Raw genomic sequence first — 20,227 nt, 5'->3', positions numbered from 1 at the left:
TTCACTTACCTTCAATATTGGCTCACTTTCAAGGATTTATCAAAGCCTTTAAGGTCAACGAATTCGTATGCCGGGCACTGTACATTTCTGTACGTTTGTATTTGCCAACAAATATGAATGTGAGTGACTTGATATTGCTTCAACATTGCCTTTTTTCATACATATTGTTGTATTTGTTTTTTAGTATGACATTAATATGTTGCAGTTTGGCCCATACAAAATGTTTTTCAATGTTTACCATCCTTTTTATATCTCGGCGTCATGTCGTAAAAACAAAAACAACAAAACAGCGACAACAACAAAATCAACAAAGTGTCATAAGAGTTGAATGCAACAGCTTTATTTGGTCTTCTACATTGATAGTAATGGAGATTTGTGTACGTTATAAAAGTGTGTGTGTGTGTTTTTTTGTGTGAATGCGCTGGAGAATGTGTGCGTATCAGGGATGGAAAGTGCAGTACTAAAGTACTTTTTTCAATACTTTTTCACCCCGGTCAGTACCGTAGTACCCCCGCGAATGATTTAGTACCTTTTTTGTAGACATTTTTGAGTCGATATGAGATTTATGGTACAATAGCTTTGACAAAATATTTTAATATTTTGAGAAAGTCTTTATCAACCTTATTTGCTAATAGTCTTTTACAAATATGGCAAAACAGACATGTTCATGTGAGAAGAAAATCTCGATTTTGTAAAAGATATAGTCAAAAACAGGATTTTATTGAACTTCAAGAATGTTTTAGTCGAAAAAAGAATGCGATTCTATATTCTCAATTTTTTATTTCGGTAGAAAATGTCGTCTAAATTTTATTTCTATAGAGAATTTTTGCAAAATTTTATTTTTATAGATAATTTTGTCAAAATTTTATTTCAATTGAAAATTTTGTAAAAATGTTATTTCTATAGGAAGTTTTTGCAAAACTTTATTTCTATAGAAAAAATTTTGCAATTTTTTTTTTTAGAATTTTTTTGCAAAATTTTATTTCCCTTCGTTTTGTTTTGTTATTGTTGGTTTTGTTCTTTAAGCATTGTTGTTGTTTTTTTATTGCAGCTTAAACCCATACATTGACTAAACTACAAGTGTAGCGTAACCAACAGAGGAAAAGAATGTTTGTCAAATTTATTTGGGCAAAGCCCTATAGACTGCAAGATGGTTGGATGGACGCACGTTTCGGAATTACCACATTCCTCATCAGCATCCCCTACTTGCAGCAAAACTATCAACCAATTATAAGAATAAATTCAGGCAGTTTATTAAACCCAACAATAAACCACACTTGAACCTTCCGAAAAAAAAGGTTTTTGTATGATAGCCGGCTATAGAAAATTTTTGCAAAATTTTATTTATATAGAAAATTTTTTAAAAATGTTATTTTTTTAAAAATTCAGTCTCTTGACAATAATCTTCCAGTGAAATTTTTGTTGAAATTTAGTAAAAAGTACCTTTCCGCTCAAAAAATACCTTTTTTGTACTTTTTTAAAAATTGTATTTTCCATCCCTGGTGCGTATGCATGTGAGAGCGAGAGAAAATGGGAGTGCGTTTGATAACATGGTGTCATGGTGCTTAAACTCTTGTGTACCCGAATGTGTAGTGTCAGTGTAACATATTGGTATCCACCATCAATGAAATGTATGCGTTCGTGTATGTGTATGTGGAGGTGTGAATATCTCTATGAGTATCTTTGTCAGTGTCGCATTTCGGTCATGCATAGCAGATGCTACAATGTTGAAAATTGCTGGATTTTTCATTTTGGTAGAACCTTCACATTTCATTATGTTGTCGCCTTTGCCTCAAAGAGTTTAATAAAGTTCACCGAAAGAGAACGAATGTGTGAATGCGGTTTTGATTTAAATTACATTTTGTATCTGACTTCTTTATGGTCTTCTTTATTTAGGTAGATTTTTGGTATATATATTGAAAGCAAACACAAAAGAAATGATCCTGTTAATTAGAGAGAGAGAGAGAGCAAGTCATATCAAATGATGCTAAAAATAATGATCTCTTTGCTTGTAGTATAGGAGAAACCGACAACTAAACTCAAAGTGGGGTTACATCACATTAGGTTTACTACAATTGTGGCAGTCGTATACTGGAAAAAGAAAAATTGAAAAGGCTTAGAGGCCCTCCACATAAAAAACAAGTAAGTAAAGTCTAAAGTCGGACGGTGCCGACTATATTATACCCTTCACCCCTATGTAGGCCAACATTTGTGTTACCATCTCAACTATTTCACATTTGCTGGAAGCTATATAACATAAAGGAGACAATTTTTTTTACTTCTACAAAATCTCTAGAATTAAAATTTAAATCGGCTAACGCTATCCAGTTAATTGGAGGACACTTCCATTGAAAATGGGTCTAAAATGTGTAACAGTCTACCATATTTCCCCAACTCTGGTGTACGTATATATGGGAGCTATATACACCCTCATAAAAAATCGCTTCTGTAACATATACTCCCAAACATATTTTGCTTCAAGCATATACATTTTTGGGTATTGCCCAAACATTTATATGTTTGATCTCTACCAATATATAATATGTTTGAAAGCATATTGGTCTAAACAATATATGTTTGGGTAGTCTAAGTTCCAAACATTTTGTATTTTTGCATCCAAATTCAATAATGTTGTCTTCCAAAAAACAATATGTTATTTTGTGAACATATAATATGTTTGGAAGCATTTTGCACCCAAAAATATTATATGCTTAAAAAAATTCTCCCAAACAATATTGTGCTCAAAATTTTATTTATTTATTTATATATTTACAATCATAATGAATTATGAAAATAAACAGGTAATATAGGTGCTAACAACATAGGTTTTCGACCTGAATGCTCAAAATTTTGTTTCTGCCCAATTGTATATTCCCCCACATCTTTCTCACTTCCACGAGATTTTTTAGTTCTTAGCACCTTTTTCTGTAATACAAACATTGTTCAATTGTATGATTTTTTTATTTTAATTTCACCTTTTGCCGGACGGGGATTCGAACAGCGGACCACACAGTTTGTAAGGATCAAAGAAGTAGCTGATCAATTGCCCAAGGAAAAATAAAATGTTAATTTTGTAATAACAAGCAACAACCACCAACTTAATTCAATATCGCTCCCTGTTAAATAGCGCTCCAAGCTACTAAACACATATATGTTTATAGACTATTTCTAAATTAATATATGTTTGCATCCAAGCATATTATATTTAAAAACATTTTATGTCCCAAACATAATATGTTCTAACATATTAACATATATGTCCCAAACATGCTTGCTCTCAAAAATATTGTGTTTAAAAATTTGTGTTCCAAACATATAATGTTTATAGCCAAACATATGGAAAACAGTCTTTTTCATCCGTGTATAATCTGAACCGATTTTGACTGAATTTGACATGTATAGTTAGAATAATAATTCTGCTATCTATGCGAAATTTCACGTAAATGACAGTATAACTTTGGCCCCCTGGTCATATGAGTGCAAATCGGACGGAAGATATATATGGGAGCCATAACTAAATCTGAACCGATTTCAACCAAATTTGGCACAATTACCGATACTACCAAACCGATACTTGGGCGAAATTTGAAGCAAATCACGGCAAAACCCTGGATTTTGAGGCCATATAAATTCAAATCGGACGAAAGATATATATGGGAGCTATATCTAAATCTGAATCGATTTTGACCATATTTGGCACATACAATAGTATCGTTAAAAGTACCGCTTGTGCAAAATTTGAAGTAAGTCAGGGTAAAACTCTGGCTTCTGGGACCGTATTAGTCCATATCGGGCGAAAGATATATATGGGAACTATATCTGAATCTGAACCGATGTCAACCAAATTTGGCGCGCATAGCAACAATGCTAATTCTACTCCCTATGCAAAATTTAAACTAAATCGGAGCAAAAAATTGGACTCTGTGGGCAAATGAGTGTAAATAGGGCGAAAGCTATATATGGGAGATATATCCAAATCTGAACCGATGTCAACCAAATTTGACACGCATAGCTACAATGCTAATTCTACTCCCTGTGCAAAATTTCAACTAAATCGGAGTTAAAAATTGGCCTCTGTGGTCATATGAATGTAAATCGGGCGAAAGCTATATATGGGAGATATATCCAAATCTGAACCAATTTCAACCAAATTTTGCACGCATAGTTGCAATGCTAATTCTACTCCCTATGCAAAATTTCAACTAAATCGGAGCAAAAAATTGGCCTCTGTGGGCAAATGAGTGTAAATCGGGCGAAAGCTATATATGGGAGCTATATCTAAATCTGAACCGATTTGGCTGATATTTTGCAAGTTTTTCGAGACTCATAAATTATTCGGATGTACGGCATTTGAGGAAGATCGGTTGATATACACGCCAATTATGACCAGATCGGTGAAAAGTAAATATGACAGCTATATCTTAATCTGAACCGACCAAAATCAATAGGGATCGTCTTTGAGCCGAAACAGGACCCTATACCAAATTTTAGGACAATTTGACTAAAACTGCGAGCTGTACTTTGCACACAAAAATACATCAACAGACAGAAAGACAGACAGACAGACGGACAGAGAGACGGACATCGCTAAATCGACTCAGAATTTAATTCTAAGACGATCGGTATACTAAAAGATGGGTCTATGACAATTATTTCTTGGCGTTACATACAAATGCACAAACTTATTATACCCTGTACCACAGTAGTGGTGAAGGGTATAAAAAAAAACTTTACTTGCATCCATATCTTAAATCGTTTTCTAAATTGTGAGTTAGTCCATACGTGGTATATATTAGACAAAAAAGGTATGTGTAGGTAAGTCTACAAATAATTACGAATCGATATGGACTTTTGCACGGTACGTAGGGAGCCAGAATTGAAATATGGGGGTGGCTTGTATGGGGGCTATATACAATTATGAACTTGATATGGACCAATTTTTGTGTGATTGGGGACCGGTTTATCTGAGGGCTATATATAATTATAGACCGATATGGACCTAGTTAGGCATGGTTGTTAACGGCCATATACTAGCTCAATGTACCAAATTTCAACTGACTCCGAGGCTCCAAAACCAAATCTCGGGATCGGTCCCCATATAGGCATGGTTGTTAAATATCATATTCGATCACCACGTACCAAATTTCAACCAGATCGGATGAATTTTGCTTCTCCAAAAGGCGCCGGAGGTCAAATTTGGGGATCGGTTTATATGGGGGCTATATATAATTATGGACTGATATGAACCAATTCCTGCATGGTTGTTGGATACCATATACTAACATCACGTACCAAATTTCAACCGATTCGGATGAATTTTGCTCTTCCAAGGGGCTCCGGAGGTCAAATCTGGGGATCGGTTTATATGGGGCCTATATATAATTAATGACCGATGTGGACCAATTTTTGCATGGTTGTTAGAGACCATATAGTAACACCATGTACCAAATTTCAGCCGTATCGGATGAATTTTGCTTCTCTCAGAGACGGACATGCTCAGATCGACTCAGAATTTCACCACGACCCAGAATATATATACTTTATGGGGTCTTAGAGCAATATTTCGATGGGTTACAAATGGAATGACAAACTGAAAGGTACTAGAGAAAGATAACTTTGCCATTCAATTTGTAACACATGAAAATATCGATCAGTATGAAATTCGTAGACCACTTAACGATGTCTGTCTGTCTGGTTGTCGTCTTCTCTTGTTATAATATCGTGAAGTTATAGTCCTGAAATTTAGCCCATTTTTGTGTTTTATTTTTGCAAGCAGGTGAAAGTTCGAAGATGAGCAACATTGATTCATGTTTAGCTCCCATATAAACCGATCCCTCAATTAGACTTCTAGATCATCTAGAGCCACAATTTTTAGAAATTTGTCTGAAAATTGAAGTGGTTTGTGTCGGTCCAAATTCTACTATATTATGCTTCTTGAGTGCATGCTAGTCGCAATTTCCCTCTTTATTCACCTGATATTTTATGCAAAGTGTTTGCTTTGGGTCGCAGATAGTTTTGTCAATGGTAGTTTGTATCAGTCCATATTCTGGATCTTCCGATTTGACTGACTGACATAAAACTGCATATCGTCTAAATTGCCTAAAACCAGTAGTAAATTTTGTCCCGAATCACCCGAAACTTAAGATTTCTCCATAACTGAAACAAAAATTAACGATCCAGAATCAAAGGTGATCTCAATATGTCGGAATTTAGCTTCGTTAATCTTGACATTTGAACCGATTTTCGCGGGCGGAGTATATTCCATTTGTCCAATAATCCACTATTCATTTAGTATAGAAGACATTACACCATTGACGGCTTCCAAATGGGACATGGTGAATAGCAAGAGCAAAATGCAGATTGTTTGAATAATGAGTAACCACTTTAAATTGCTACTTTAATTATACTCTTTCAACCCTCCACCTTAGTTTGACACTATTAAATTACTTCAATTTTTAACAAGGAGTAAAATAAACCATTTCTGAAAGTCATCTCGACTGAAGTGTTCACAAAGGCGTTGTTGTGCCTAGAGGCAATTCCCAAATTATGTAATAAAATCTAGAAACTTGACCAACGACCATATCCAGTAACAGAATTCACAAACTTCGAAACAAGTGTTGCGTATGTGTATATGTTCACACACACACACACACACACACATCTAAAAAATACATACCCTCATACACATATGAATTGATCTCATGTACACTTTGGTATTCTGGAATTCATAAAATATAAATCAAAATGTTGAATAGAAAATTAAGCAACTAATTTGAACCGACAAATTGACAGAGGCACGCATTGTCAACCGGACAGCAGAGAAACCAGTATAAGGAATTCACACAAAGAAAAAATAAAATAACAACAACAACAACGCTTCAGATAAGAGCAAGAATCGAATTATGTTACAAACATGACAAAGCACAGACTTTCACACACACACACACATCTAATGTAAGTTTAAGGGATAAAAACAACAGCAACAACAACAATAGTAGCCCCTAGACAACCCGAATCCGGTGTCAGGAATACAACACCATTACCGTATGCCGAATACATGCATTAGGTTACAAAGAAATACTGAACTTGGTGTTGTTGGTGTCACAGTCAAACAGTTGTTCCTCTCTGGGTTACGACAGTGACAAGAGCGAATGGCTGAGCTAGAGCCCAAGTGTGGGGACTGACCTTAATTCTTGGAGTATAAATAAAATATAGTGGCCGCTTGGAAAGATGGTAGGACTTGGCCCGTCCTTCATTAAATTTCATTAAAATTAATCCACCTCCTAATGTGAGCTTACACAGGAAGAAACACCAATCCAACCACAGACCCATACTCATGGTCACAAGTTCGCACATACACTCTCACACGTCTTTGTTTATTGAGACCCTGCAAACATTTTCTATCGAAAGTAATATCGAAGTAGTTTCGCCCTGGAAGATAGGCGATTTAATTTTCATATCGAGTTAGTGTCCCCGTTCGGGATAGTGTTCTAGGAGAATCGAACCAGTGACTAAAAAAAGTCAAAAACGCGATAGTTATTTTATAAAAAAAAAAAAAAAATTATGATCGGCCGTACAGAGCGTTGAACTCGGAACCTTTCGTTTTCAAGTCAGAGGCTCTCCCTCTGTGCTACCCACGCTCCTTGGTTGATGGTGGCTTTTTACACACATTTACTCTCAAAGAATGGATTCTATATTTACATTTTGAACGCTAGAGTTAGAGTCGAATTTGTTTCGAAACGGGAACATCCCACGCGATAGTTGTTTTTATTGTTGTTGTGCTTGAGATTTTACTACCAGAAAACTTCCTGGCGATCCGAAGTAGTGACATTTTAGCGAAAGACGATAAAACAATCACCCAAATGCTTGCAGGGGAAGCCAGAGTCGACACTCATACATTTATCATATAATGTGTTCGACAAATTCAACAATCAAAATGAGCGAGGAGAAAAAACAAACGAACACACACACACACACACACTCATACACACATTTCGATAAGGAGAGGATCCAACGACAAAACTAAAAAGAAAAATCAACAGTAATAACATCAACAGCCACCACAACAACAACGAAAACAATAAGACGAATGGAAAGACTTACATTTTTGGACTGGAATCCAGTGATGAAGTGGGAGGAAGACAATATTCTAACGATTCTATTACGAACAAACAATTTCGACGACAGCATGTGTCTTTGTTAGTTGATATTGACAATTGAGAATACACAGTTACGAATTTCATTCGTTGCGATTAACGATGTTCGAAGATCGACTAAAATGCTAAAGTTAACGAAGCTATGTTAACTAAGATCGGTTCAAACTTGGGCAGGATATGAAAATTACACTTTGACGCAACATTCAACTTTTTGACTCCAAACAAAAAAGAGGTGCAGGTAAATTTCTGAAATTTTTTAAAATTTGTCTACGTAGTAGTGGCGATTTTACAATGATATCTTGCCAATATATGCGATATACGCTTTATCTAAATCTGGTCCGATATGGATCAAATTCAGCACAATTAGATGGAATGTCAAGTCAATTGCAGTAAAATCTCGTTGAATATGGAGAATATGTTTTTTTTTTTTAATATTTCCCCAATCAGGCGAATATATATGGGAGCTGTATTTAAATCTTAAAAAAATTTCAACTACATTTGGCACACATTGCTAAAATATTAATTCTACTCTCATTGGTCCTGCGGTGGTCCTATGAATTTAAATCGGTCGAACGATTTATATGGGAGCTGTATCTTAATTTGTACTGATTTCAACAACATTTGGCACACAAGGCAATACCATCAGTAGTACACTGTGTGCAAAATGTGAGGGAAGTAAAGACAAAAATCTGGCCCCTGGAGCCAATTAAATCCATATCGGCTGGAAGATATGGGAGCTATATCTAAATCAGGCGAAAGATATATATCGCAGCTAAAACTAAATCTGAACCGATTTCAACTAAATTTGTCACAATTAACAAGGCTATCAATTGTATTCCTTGTGCACAATTTAAAGTAAATCTGGCTAAAATTCTGGTTAATATTTTGCAGGTTTTTCGATACTCACAAAATATTCACATGAATGAAATTTGAAGAAGGTCGGTTGATATACACGCCAATTATGACTAGATCGGTGATAACTATATATGGCAGTTATATCTAAATCTGAACCGATTTTTTCCAAAATCAATATGGATTGTTTTTGAGCGAAAATAAGATGATATGTCAAATTTGAGGATGACTAGATCGGTGATAACCATATATGTCAGTTATATCTAAATCTGAACCGATTTTTTCCAAAATCAATATGGATCGTTTTTGAGCGAAAATAAGATGATATGTCAAATTTGAGGACAATCGAATCGACTCCGAATTGAATTCTAAGACGATCGGTACTAAACGATGGGTCTTAGACTGGTACGCTGTACCACAGTAGTGGTGACGGGTATGCAAATAAAAATTGCAAAAATATTTGTCAAGAAGTGTTGTTATGAGGTTGGAATGTACTAAAAAGTTGTTCATAACCTGACTTCTGAAACATGCTGAATATTAATTCGGAGACATTTTTATATTCATGCTCAAAACCCCAAAAAGTCGAATCATGGGACAAAATGTAGTATATATTTTGTCCCATGATTCGACTTTTTGGGGTTTTGAGCATGAATATAAAAATGTCTCCGAATTAATATTCAGCATGTTTCAGAAGTCAGGTGCTACAAGTTTGCTGAAGACAGCAGTTTTCGAGCTATGGTCACGTTAAAAATAGAAGAAAATTGTTCTCAAAATCGAATTTTGCGAAAAAATGGATATTAGTTTTTCTCCTCTTATCGAGTACTTTCGGTTGGGATAAGTGAGTTCTTGTTTGGAATTTTTGTCACAACAATTTTCTGCCAAATTGCATCTTTCATCATATCATCCAGGTGATTTACCTTGCAGGTGATTAATTTACTTCTCAAGACTTTTTCCTGTAATACAAACAATTTACAAGCAAATATTCGACTTTATATAGGGACGAAAAAGACTGTTTTTTATATGTTTGGGTGTAAAAATTATATGTTTGGAATACAAATTATTTAACACAATATTTTTAAGTGCAAGCATATAATGTTCATAAACTAGCATAACATGTTTGGGACATATATGTTAATATGTTAGAACATATTATGTTTGGGACATAAAATGTTTGTAAATATAATATGTTTGAATGCAAACATATATTAATTTAGAAATAGCCTATAAACATATATGTGTTTCAAAAGAGAGTCCTAGAGAGTATGCTGCAAATAAAATAATGGAAGTAACCAATTAGCGCCTTAAAAATATATCCACACAAGAAAAATTTCATTAAAATTTTTTACTACCGGTGTATGCCCTAAGGTGAAACATAATATGTTTGCACAATACAAACAATATTTTGTTTTCACCTATCCTGAAAATATATATGCTTGAAGCAAAATGTGTTTGGGGTATATGTTACAGAAGCGATATTTTTGAGGGTGTGTATATATTTTTAATTTTTTATACCCTCCACCATAGGATGGGGGTATATTATTATACCCTCCACCATAGGATGGGGGTATATTAACTTTGTCATTCCGTTTGTAACACATCGAAATAATGCTCTAAGACCCCACAAAGTAGATATATTCTGTGTCGTGGTGAAATTCTGAGTCGATCTGAGCATGTCCGTCCGTCTGTTGAAATCACGCTAACTTCCGAACGAAACAAGCTATCGACTTGAAACTTGGCACAAGTAGTTGTTATTGATGTAGGTCGGATGGTATTGCAAATGGGCCATATCGGTCCACTTTTACGTATAGCCCCCATATAAACGGACCCCCAAATTTGGCTTGCGATTGCTCTAAGAGAAACAAATTTCATCCGATCCGGCTGAAATTTGGTACATGGTGTTAGTATATGGTATCTAACAAACATGCAGAAATTGGTCCATATTCGTCCATAATTACATATAGCCCCCATATAAACCGATCCCCCGATTTGTTTTGCGGAGCCTCTAAGAAAACCAAATTTCATCCGAACCGGCTGAAATTTGGTACATGGTGTTAGTATATGGTATCTAATAACCATGTAAAAATTGGTTCACATCGGTCCATAATTATATATAGCCTCCATATAAATCGATCCCCAGATTTGGCTTGCGGAGCCTCTAAGAGAAGCAAATTTCATCCGATCCGGCTGAAATTTGGTACATGGTGTTGGTATACGTTCTCTAATGACCATGCAAAAATTGGTCCACATAGGCCCATAATTATATATAGCCCCCATATAAACCGATCCCGACCATACAGTTTGTAAGCAAACCATGTACAGTCGACTCCGCTTTAGCGCAATGCGCTTTACTGAAAAACCTCGGATAACTGAAATCGGTCGCATTCCCCAGTTGTTTTTTCTGTCCATTTCATTTAAATTACTCCGCTTTAGTGAAACTCCGCTTAACTGAAAAAATCGGATTACTGAAAAGTTTTTTGTGTTCAAATGAGTTTCGTCACATTAGTATGACTTCGCTTTACTGAAAATGCCACATTCTCGCTATTGAGAGAGTACATTTTCTTCTCCGTATTGAGAACGCTTTATTTCAAGTGAAGATGGCACTTTCAAAACAGTTTAAATCACTCTGTAAATAAAATCAACTGAAAGGTAAAATTGTAGATGGCACACACACGGAATCAAACACCTTGTTTTTATTATTTTATGTACATAGCATTGGTCATAAGTTCGGTTAATTGAAATTGAGTGGATTTTTTTCCAGTTATACGGAGTCCGCTTTACTGAAACTTTTTCAGTTATCCGAAGTTCGCATTACTGGAAGTTTTTTTCAGTTATCCGAAGTCCGCTTTAGCAAAAACTTCGGATAACTGAAATTAAATGGCTGCATTTTTAACGTTTCAGTAAAGCGGAGTCGACTGTAGATCCTATTGTTACCAACATACGATAATTGTGTGGAGCTATCAACGCACAAGCAACACATGCAGCCAAGCAGTTCTATTTATAGACCACATTGTTGAGATAAAATCGAACTGTGAAATTCTAGCATGGATAGAGTCTATACCAGAATATGGATCGATACATACGACACAAAGCATATGTACTTTTGTTTTCAAAACTATAACGCGAATTTCAGACAAATCGGATGAAATTGCCCTACCCAGCAAAAAAAGAGTCACCAAAAAAGTAGTGAAAATGTTATGTTTGGATCCGGAAGTGGTGCAGTAGCGATGAATTTAACATGGGCTTGTCATAGAACGGATGTCCACCTGGATTTGCATCACTTCTTAAGGTGTGATGCGAATTCAATGCTTTGGATGTGAATTAAGAAATTTTGTGATATTTTGACAAATAAATAATTTTTAAATTTTTTTATGAGTTTTAATGCATTCTTACGCTTGTGTGGAACGTTTGGCATCAAATATTTTCAAAAATTCGCAATTTTTCTCGAATGGATTTGGCATTTTTTTTTTCGGAAAAATTTAAATAATTTTTACCATTTTATTAATTATTAATATATTTTAACCTATTTTTAGCAAAAAATTTTAAATTTTTCATTAAAAATATGAAAAAAAACGAGTTATAAAAAATTGAATTAAAAGAAATTCCTGTGCAGCTAAAATAACGAGCTTCTTTGGGAGTACATTTTTGGAAGTGCTTTTAAAGTTGTGCCTTTAGAAGAACATACACATTTTTTTTGCTGGGTAATTATACCTCTTCCTAAGGTGCTGGGTATAAGATGGGTTCTTTAAGATCTAGACTGTATTTTAGCACACATATGTACTAATTTCACTTTTAAAAAATCCTTCATGTACCCTGTGGTATGAACCGAGAAAGTTGCATGCTGGATTTTTTCTACCATCTTAACACAATACCCTATGCCGTAGATACAATTGGAAATCTTAAGAAAACAACATCAAGTTAGATGTAATCTTCCCCAGGATATCCTTAAACACATGCGAAATAATATCATTCCACACTGACACACATATCCACAAACGAGACAGCGACAACAACAACTACGACAACAATGGCCATACCAACAACATAGTTGCACGTCTTACAAACAAACTAAAGCCAAACAACATCCTTGGGATATTTTTTACAACGAAAAATATATTTGTGACTGCCTTGGCTTTCATCCTTCTTGCCTTCTTAAAGTTTTGTTGTCATAGCTGATTTTGTTGCTGTTGTTGTTGTTGTTTATTAAACTGGGACACATTCCCATTCACTTAAGAGTTTCTTTTTTTTTTGTGTTGCCTCGTCTTTCCTCTTTCACTTTAATCAAACACAAAGGCAGTCGAATGAGGAGCTGAGGCAAACGACGAATGTATGAACGACTGACTGAGCATCGCATACACTTCGATTCGTTTTGCCATTATTTTTGGCTTCTGAGCTTAACTCGACTCTAAATAGTACATCAAACATTCAATACACTCGTACAATATTTATTGAACAACAACTATCGACACTGCTCATACATTCCCCGTCCATCCATGGATACTATGGTCACACAAACACCCAGACAAATGTGGACAGGAAACACACATTGCATGAATATGTGCGAATGTGGATTTCATTTTCCTTTTCCACTTGGCAAAGCATCCATCCAGACTTACGAAAGATAGAGCGACGGAGGGAGAGAGAATTGTCACTGGCAACGGCCGGAAGAACAGTTTGCCAAAAAAAAAGATATCTGAAGCAAAAGGATAAACGAGACAGGGCAGGGCAACCAATTGACAACGTCTTTGCTGACAGTAGATACAAGTGTGTGGAGAGCCAAGCCAAAAAGTCTTGCAAAATAAAAACGAAACGAAAAAAAAAAAACAAAACAAGAAAGTGTTAAAATTCATTTTGTTTCATACACCAGCAGTTTCAACACTAGAATGAATACACTCTAGTGCACTATGCTGTGTGATTGCGAATCCAAAGTCAAGTAGTCCTTCGTACTCATGGCGCCCTTTTCTGGCCATCTGTAGAAAATCATCACCAAAATACGCTGCTATGGCAATAGGGAGACTGTAATTAAACAAAGCTTTGAAGGATTAGTTATGTCTGTTGTTAATGTGTCTGTGCATGTGCGCGCGTGTGTGTGTGTGACTACACACTTACGATGAACATCACAATAAACGAGATGTTGAACATGTATGTGAGCATAGTCGTTCTTTGTTACCGCTTTAGATTTCCACTTTGGGCATTTCGTAGATATCCCAAGGGTTTGTTGTGATGTCCTTTTTGCTTTTCGTCTGATCCATATCTTGGAAGTTGTGACAACAATAATTGTTCACATCTTATGGGCAAGTAGCTACACATCAACTATTGAAACATAGTTTATAATTAATGTCATTTTATTTGTCTTTCTTTGTGCAATTAACAATCTATTTTAATGGAGGAATAAAGGAGAAGAGAAGAGAGACACAATGATCTAAAGGAGTGGAGTAGGATTTAAGTGATTGAATGAACAATTTAAAAAAAATGCATTACTCTTCAAAGACTTTGTAATCTTAGATGAAAGTGATGGCTTTAAAATCTATGAGTAAGGACAAATATGTTTCCCAAGGCAACTTTGAAACCCATTTAAAGACGAGAATCCATATCGCAATCCATATATCTTAGTATTCAGTTATGTTAAAAATCTCTTGCAAGATCTTCCAATATCTCATCCCGTAAAGAGTTATTTTTGGCCTAAGGCTGCACTTATGATATAGTTTGGATATGACAACTGAATTTATTGACAACTTTTCGTTGACAGTTGCAGGTACTATCAGCAGATGGAATGCTGGAATGATTGTATTCAGTATAATTCAAATTGGATGCTTTAACCCTTCGTTGCATGGCATTGCATATATGATATGTTACTTTTTTGTCTATATACCTCTGTTATTTTGAACATTTTAAGTAATTTTTTTGTCTTTCTCATACTTTTCACGTCGGGGATACTCTTAGATAAGATTTTTTTTTTGTCAGAATTGAACCTAAATAAGGGTTTCGTGTCATAAATATACATAAAACGGTTGTAACATGTTTATCGATGCGAAAATTAAATCATGCAACGAAGGGTAATTACACTGACAACAAAATATTATTCTAATTCCATTCCACAAATATTGAATTTTATTTAGATAGCATGTTAATAAATACCAGCGTTGCCAATTTAGCTATTTTCCCGCTAGATTTGGCTTTTTTTGAGGTCGTTTAGCGGGAAAAAATGAATTTAGCTTTTTCTCTGGCTTTTTTCATGACCGTTTTATCTATTTTTGGTTTTTTTTATTTTCGACATGTTTCAATTGAAATATGGATAAAATGGCGTTTTCTATCTAAGCCTTGTTGCCAGAATAAGGTTTTCCACATATTTCAAAGCTCAATTGAAACATTACATTTAGAATATTAGCATTTGACTCGTTTATCCTTTTTATTTTATTATAATATTCTAAATTTATTATGATATTACTAAATTAAAATAGTAGATGTGAATTGCTTTGTACACTGAAAAAATATTGTCGTGAGGCCAAAGATTTCATGTCTTTAAAATACGAACGCGAATTTTGGTTATAACAGCATTTGTGAATTTCTCTTATATAAACTGTTTTCCTTGTCCAAAAGCCGATAAAATCGTTTTGTCCTTATAAAGGGTGATACGGTCAAAATTTGGTCAATATAAGCTTGACGTATTTCTTTCAATTTTGCATTTAAAAAACCTGAACACTAGGTAGGGTCACGGCCTAAGGCAAAAAAAAAAGTTGATGCAGTCACCCCCCAGTTTTGTAGCATATTTGAAGACAATTTCAGAACACTAAAACTTTTTTTTTTCCGTGCACCCTACGACCCCCCGAAATGCAATTTACTGTACTGTGTCGTCATTTGAAGTCCGATCGAAAAGAAACGCATATCGTTGTTCATGGTTGATCAGGGGCTATATTTCGTGCATTGGTCATTTTTGACTCCGACGTCAAATTTGATTTTTAATTTTTTTATTTCGCTTCGTATACCCCTATTATGCCCATTTCTTATAACCATTATAAAGATCTTATCAAAATATGAAACTTTTGCTTTGGAAGTATTTAATTATATTCATAAACAAAAAAGTTACAGAGATTTTAAAAAGTCAATAGGTCACCCTACACCATCAAATAGCTTTTGCTGTGTTGTCATGATATCCGATCGAAAGCACATGCACATCGTTATTCATATCTACGAAATTAATTTGAAAGGTATTTAATACACACAAACTGTTTATCTGTAAATTTCTAACCGTATCATTGTATACATACTCGTTGTGTGCACTATGGCATTTTCAGCGTTATGCAAAGTGCATGTGTTTTTGCTAGAACAATTTGAGAACAGTAGGCTCTCAAATTGTTCTAGCAAAAAATCTAACAAACACTTTCGCTACATGATTTCTTAAGTCTGTCCATATTTTTGTGAGAGAAGGCTGTTGATAGTATTTGAAAAAAGTGAAAACAAAATGAAATTCGAAGCTCGGGTTATCGACAAAACTAAATTACCAACAAATCATCAAGTTATTGAATTCCTTTTATATTTAAAGAAAGCAGGTTAAAAATGAATCTACTAGTCATGTTACAGACGATAAACGATTGGGTTATATAATATCCAAAATTAAAAGTCGCCAACAACATAGTAAACTTGATTCTAGACAGGATTTGTTATAAATTAATTCTAAAAAGTTGTTAGCCGCATAATAAAATTGTACAATTAATAAACATGAAATGTACTCAAATCAAATACAAATCTAATCTAATATTTTCTTGTTTAAAGTATTTACTCATGTGACAACATTGCTCACCATTGTGAAGATGACAAGAAAACGCAAAAAAAAATACGGCGTAGTCAGATGTTGAAAGGCAGAAATTTAACCAATGTGTAAGCAGCATAACGATCTTCGTAATTTTCCACAATTCCGTTACCACTTACTTTTATTGTTAGATTGATTGTTAGATTTTAAAACAGTAGGCTCTCAAGTTGTTCAAGCAAAAACACAAGAACTTTGCATAACGCAGAAAATGTCGTAGTGCACACAACGAGTATGTATACAATGATACGGTTAGAAATTTACAGATAAACAGTTTGTGTATATTAAATACCTTTCAAATTAATTTCGTAGATGTGAATAACGATGTGCATGTGGTTTCGATCGGATATCATGACAACACAGCAAAAGCTATTTGATGGTGTAGGGTGACCTATTGACTTTTTAAAATCTCTGTAACATTTTTGTTTATGAATATAATTAAATACTTCCAAAGCAAAAGTTTCATATTTTGATAAGATCTTTATAATGGTTATAAGAAATGGGCATCATAGGGGTATACGAAGCGAAATAAAAAAATTAAAAATCAAATTTGACGTCGGAGTCAAAAATGACCAATGCACGAAATATAGCCCCTGATCAACCATGAACAACGATATGCGTTTCTTTTCGATCGGACTTCAAATGACGACACAGTACAGTAAATTGCATTTCGGGGGGTCGTAGGGTGCACGGAAAAAAAAAAGTTTTAGTGTTCTGAAATTGTCTTCAAATATGCTACAAAACTGGGGGGTGACTGCATGAACTTTTTTTCGCGACCCTATCTACTGAACACCCCTCATTTTGGAGGTGTGTGTGTGTAAAATGTTGCTCCTATTTTGATTTTGGAATTTACTCTTCAGTTGTCAAAATGTCGTCCAAGCAAGAAGAGCAGCGTATCAAAATTTTGCTCGCTCATCGCGAAAATCCGAGCTACTCGCACGCAAAGCTGGCAAAATCGCTAAAAGTTGTTAAATCAACCGTTACAAATGTAATTAAAGTGTTTGGGGAACGTTTGTCGACAGCCAGGAAGTCTGGATCTGGGGGAAATCGAAAACCGGAAGCCGCTGAGACGACAAAGAGAGTTGCCGGTAGTTTCAAGCGAAACCCTAACCTCTCTCTCCGAGATGCCGCAAATAAGCTGGGTGTATCGTCTACAACCGTGCATCGAGCCAAAAAAACGAGCCGGACTATCGACTTACAAGAAGGTAGTGACTCCAAATTGCGATGATAAACAAAATACGACGGCCAAAGCGCGATCCCGGAGGCTGTACACGACGATGCTGACGAAGTTTGACTACGTGGTAATGGACGACGAAACCTACGTCAAAGCCGACTACAAGCAGTTTCCGGGACAGGGGTTTTATACGGCAAAGGGAAGGGGAAAAGTAGCAGATATTTTCAAGCGCATAAAACTGTCAAAGTTCGCAAAGAAATATCTGGTTTGGCAAGACATCTGTACCTGTGGCTTGAAAAGCAGCATTTTCATAGCTTCCGGGACTGTTAACCAAGAAATTTACGTGAAAGAGTGTTTGAATAAACGTCTGCTGCCTTTCTACGGTTGTTCCGTACTGCTTTGGCCGGATTTGGCATCTTGCCATTACGGTAAAAAGGCCATGGAGTTGTACGCCGCCAACAACGTGCAGGTGGTTCCCAAGGACAAGAACCCTCCCAACACGCCAGAGCTCCGCCCAATTGAGAAATACTGGGCTATTGTCAAGCGGAACCTAAAGAAGACCAAAACAACTGCTAAGGACGAGCAGCAGTTCAAGGCAAACTGGCTTTCTGCGGCGAAGAAGGTGGACAAGGTGGCTGTACAAAATCTGATGGCAGATGTCAAGCGTGAGACCCGGCAATTCGGATTTGGAAAAGCGAAAGCCTAACTGAATATTTTTCCTGAATTTTATACTAATTGAACTTGAAAAAGAAATTTAATTTGATTTTTTAAATAAACGATTTCACCGATTTACACGCGTTTTCCCTTGACCAAATTTTGACCGTATCACCCTTTAGTTAAGTGATTCAACTTAAAAATAAGTAGCTTTACATGAAAAAAGGCTAGGGTCAATTCTAAAAAAATCTTAAAATTAAAGAAAAAGTCTTTAAATTTGTGGAGTTTTTGTATCTTGACCACAAACCAAAAAAGCGTTCAAAAATAGAAGATGTTTTTCAACACTTTATTTTAACAAGTGAGTAAAGTAGAAAGTCGGGCGGGGCCGACTATATCATACCCTAAACCACCATACTGAATTAGTAAACATAAGCATTTGTGGGGTATCATTGGTATAAGTTTTGGAGAACATAAAGGGAGCTACATGTTTATGTGTGTCTTGTCACAATCTGAGCAGAAATGTCTAATATTAGGAGCTATAGTTTATTTTGCACCAAAAGAGTTAATATGCCACTAATATTGAGTCCATTATTAAAAAAGAGGAAATCGGTCAATTAGTTGTGGGTAATAAATCTAAATTTCTGCAAATAGGGCAATAGATTTATATAAGAGCTACATGTAAGTCTAAATACGAATTTGAATAACATGGGTTAATAAATAAGAGTATTATGGCCAAATATGTCAAAATCGAGCAATGCATATACAGCTGCGCTCAAAATAATAGTAGTAGCAAATAAATTAAAGCACCATCGTGATTTACAGTTTTCGTCGTAAAATTGGTACTGTACTCAGTGTTTTTAGGTTGCCGAACATATAGACGGGATCCTCTTCAATCATAAAGCACCATTTTTGACTTATCCATCCAATGTTCCTCCATTTCTGTACTGGGGAATGTTCCTCCATTTCTGTATTGACCAATGGAAATCCTCTTGGGCATACTTTATTCTTTTCGATACATGTTTTTTTTTTTTTTTTTTGAAAGGAGAGTGACTTTTCTTGGACTATGGACAGCTAAATTATTTTCGTCTTTTAATTGTTTGTAAGCTAGCTTATAACCCTTTTATTTGTTTTGGAGCTTGCAAAGGGATTCTTCTTATGTCGATTTTTTTACAACAACAATAGCATCAGAAGTTAAACCAACGGTATTTTTTTATTATGCACACTCCAAACAATGATATAGTAAAAAACAAAGATAAAATAAACCTTTAGTGGAAGGAATAGAAGAAGCAGAAAAAAAATTCAGCACAGCACTACTATTATTTTGAGCACAACTGTATATGGGACCTTTATCTAAAGCTGAACCAATTTGCATAATATTTTGCAGGTATGATTAATACCACAGAAGGTCACTTTGTGTAAAATTTGAGTACGATCAGTTAATAAATGAGGTGCCTATGGTCAAAAATACGGTTATTTTTCAAAATTTGGCGGTACATATATATGGGAGCTATATCTAAATTTGAACCGATTTCGATGACATTTTGCACATACAGTTAGTGCTATAGGAGATTACATTTAGCCGACCTT

The 20,227-nt window shown here is 35.1% G+C and overlaps 1 long non-coding RNA gene across 1 annotated transcript; it reads left to right on the top strand.

Moving 5' to 3' along the window:
* The first annotated feature begins 15,777 nt into the window (after positions 1–15,777).
* On the top strand, positions 15,778–17,271 carry LOC142230274 (uncharacterized). The gene is made up of 2 exons (XR_012720632.1): positions 15,778–17,044; positions 17,125–17,271. It is a non-coding gene; the product is annotated as an uncharacterized LOC142230274 (long non-coding RNA).
* The last annotated feature ends 2,956 nt before the right edge of the window (positions 17,272–20,227 follow it).

Source organism: Haematobia irritans, chromosome 3 (assembly GCF_050003625.1).
Source record: "Haematobia irritans isolate KBUSLIRL chromosome 3, ASM5000362v1, whole genome shotgun sequence".
NCBI lineage: Eukaryota > Metazoa > Arthropoda > Insecta > Diptera > Muscidae > Haematobia > Haematobia irritans.
The sequence above is the reverse complement of the archived record's forward strand: the minus strand, read 5'-3'. Positions and strand labels throughout refer to the sequence as shown.